Source organism: Lipotes vexillifer, unplaced genomic scaffold (assembly GCF_000442215.2).
Source record: "Lipotes vexillifer unplaced genomic scaffold, Lipotes_vexillifer_v1.1 scaffold1503, whole genome shotgun sequence".
Taxonomy (NCBI): domain Eukaryota; kingdom Metazoa; phylum Chordata; class Mammalia; order Artiodactyla; family Lipotidae; genus Lipotes; species Lipotes vexillifer.
In genome coordinates, this window is record NW_006772915.1 from 531,115 (window position 1) to 534,732 (window position 3,618).

Consider the following 3,618-nt stretch of genomic DNA (forward strand, 5'->3'; position numbering starts at 1 on the left):
TGTTTTAAGGACTTTAAAAGGTGACAAAACCAAATCTAAGAAAAGCACAAAAGGGCTAGTAATGATAATATTAAGACTTGACTAAAGCCGTCTTTGCCTTTTATTATAAAATGACTAGCAATCAAAGTTGTTATTTATATTATACCTATAATTTCATACTAAATGAGGATCCTCGATACTGCAAAATATTAAAGATAGGAGTATGAACAAAATTATCAACTTTTGTAATCTGCTTAAGGTGAACTTGGCTTACCCCCCTTTAAAGGAAGGCAGAGTACTACTTTGTCAATTTTTGGGAAGGAGATCGAGTGGTAGATTACATGGGTGTCAGTAATTTTTGTGGTGGTGCAAAGTGTGGTCCAAGTCCTCCTCTGGTTTTGATGCAGTGAGCACCCCGAGCCACATATTTGTACTGGTAGGTAGCCTTTTTATAAGCGTGTTGTCAGACTAATGTGATGGGTTTCCCTCAGACATTTCTTTCGTGGGGATTCCTTAAGTCATTTCTGCCCTTCTCTTAGGGGTTAAATCAATTTATTTTATTGATTGATTTAGGTTTTGTCATTGTTCGGTGTAACTGTCTTCTTTATAAGATCAGATTAAATTTGGAAGCTTACTAATGCTGTTTCTTGTAAATTGCTTGGTTTTTATCAACTTGTTGGGAGGATATTTTAGCACCTTTCTCTTAAAAGAAATCTTGAAGCAGATCTTACTATTTCTTGGCTTATGACTAGTCAAAACGATTAAAGGGATTTAAATTTGGTAAGATAATTAGGAACTTTATAATTTGAAAAATTGGAAACCTTGGTCATGGAAAAAGCATTTAGGTAGCTTAGTTTTAGCTTAAATCCTAAACTTCTTTTGCTTTCTAAAAATCCTTAAATTGATATACTTTAACATTGAACTTTTGAACAAAGCTTTTTGGGTAGTTCTACCTATTATTGTGATTATTATAATCATACTTCGGCACAGGAGTGACTGGAAAAAGTATATACCTGTATGCTCAATTTATTTGAGATACAGGAAACATCTTCCATGTTTATGAGGTATTTCAGTCTAACCAGTGAAAAGTAATGGTTATCAGTAACCAGATAAAAAGTAATTTTTATCACGCATATATTTTAGAAAGGGTTAGTGTCGTGTTAAGGTTTCTATCCTAGAGTCGAGTTGATTAAGTACATGATATTATGAAATAATATAGTAATATTGAAGAGTGAGAAACATGGCCTTGCCAGGTTGGTAATGGAAGCTTTCCTTTAGAAGTCTGGAAAGCAGATTAGCTGAAGGACCAAAAGATAAAATAGTTCTGTACTGTTAAGGAAGGAGTGATGTTTACTGTTAAACTGCTGTTTTGCAACCATGACTACCTGTTAGGGAGCCCAGAGTTTTACCTAGGAAGTTCTTGGGGCCTGAGACGTAACGTGTTTTTATAGTAACTTTATTCTACAGGTGAGCCCTGTGAACAGCCAAACTTAAGATCATCTGGATCAGAACTTTTGATTTTCTGCTTGGACTGTATTTATAAATACATGTATGTCTTGGTCTTCTGGCTGGTGATCCTGATAAGATGTTGAAGTTTCCAAATAAATCTCTTTTTGTCTTTTTCTGTACATACAATTATATTCTTTTTGATTTCTACAGAAATATGAATCCTGAGGCTGAATTATCTAAGGGGCCAGTACAACGAAAATAGATGCTGGTGGAAGAATTTAGTAAGTTTTCCTCAATTTACATGTTTAATTTTTTTTTTAAATTTTAAATATGACTTTGGAAATTGTAACTTAGAGTCTGTAAAAACAGAGGGATTTAGTGAGGCTTAAAGCAGTACAAAAATAAATCAACATGGTTAGATGTATATGAAGTTTATTATTAAAATCTTGCGCGTTAATTTACTCCAACCTTTTATTATTTTCTACTTTTTTTTTACTTAAGCTCAGGCAGAGTTAAAATGGAAAAAAACCCACATTTGAACATGCTTTTAATACTGCACCCTAGGACTTCCCTGGTGGTCCAGTGGACAGGACTCCACGCTTCACTGCAGGGAGCATGGGTTCGATCCCTGGTAGGGGAACTAAGTTCGCGCATGCGCTGTGCGGCCAACAAAACCACAAAACCCTGCACCCTAGATCTGGGTGTTGGTAAACTCCCCTCTATTTTTATAAGTAAAATTTTATTGGAATACAGCTATGCGCTTTCATTTACACATTATCTGTTTGCTTTCCAACTGCAGCTACAGAGTTGAGAGTAGCTATAGCTAATGGCCACAAACCCTATAAAATACTTAGTATTTTTTCCTGTTAGGCAGCCTTGCCTACTCTTGCCCTGGATCCTTCCTTTTTGTCAACTTCACATGTGTAAAACTCAGAAGCCCTTAGGTTCTCTTGGTAATAGAGCGTACTTTTAAAGGATTTCATTGTTAGTAATTCAAATAAATGAAGTAATTACGAGCTTTCCTTAAACTTGAAAGGCCAATAAAAAGTTTTTCTTCATACTGGGGTTTTGCCTTGAAATTACAAGGTTTGGTTACTACTACTACTGTGGAATTTCTAATTCCCCATCTGAGAAATAGTGGGAAAAGAGTTAGTGGTAAGACTGTAGAAATGAATTTGGATGAATTCTCAAAAGGATTTATTATTGACAAAACTTTTTAGGTATGATAATTATTTAGTAGTTTCATAAAAGTAATTTTTTGAATCACATTCGGGAATCTAGATTCTAGATGATAATCTTTGCTTCTAATTGCTACTTCAGTTTCTATAGTATAAATGGCTACTAGGGCCTGTAAAATAGTGAAGTTTTTTTTTTTTTTTTTCCGATGGGGGATGGTGAGAGCAGAGATGAAAACTTTACTATTGTGTAATTTATTGACTTCATGCCTTATATTTTAAAACAATTGCTTGGCACATAGTGGATGGTCAATAAATACTTGTTGATTTATTGTATATACTTGCTATTAAACATTATCAACTAGTGTTTTGGGTCTAATCTAGTAAAAAGTGAAATTTATTATTTGTAATGCTTTAAATACTAATTTTTAGGTATGCTTGAATGCCAAAACTTTGACTCAGTAAAAACTTTAAAGTTACAAGAAACCACAACTTGCAATCTTTCATGGACATGTAGTCAAGTTTTAAACTAAATGGGATAGTGGGGAAGATTTGATTTGATTGTAAAAACCTTAAGTAAGATGACTCTTTCTTAGCATAGTTGAACAACATAGTTTAACAATGTTGTGAACAACAGCTGGCTGAGTTTTTTGTAGTTAGTTTTTTTTATGCCCACTTTATTTAGGACCCAGACTTGTTAATAAGTTTTAATCCTGTTGAGGAGTCAAGCTTTTTTGGTAATGAGACAAAATATGTGAAGTCAGTATTCAATGTTTTCAAATTTAAAGACAATACAAAGATTGAAATTATGTCATAAGTACCAAGAAGCTTAATTACACGATGAGAATGATCATGTAAGCATCAATTTCTGCTTATTGTAATTTTGTACCCATTTGTCCCACTGGTTTTACAGTAACAAATTGTAATATTTATTAGAGCCACTTGTTTAAAAAATTAAGTCATTAATCTTTTTCCTTGTACTCTTTCCCTGTCCCGCACATTTTTTGTTTCTATT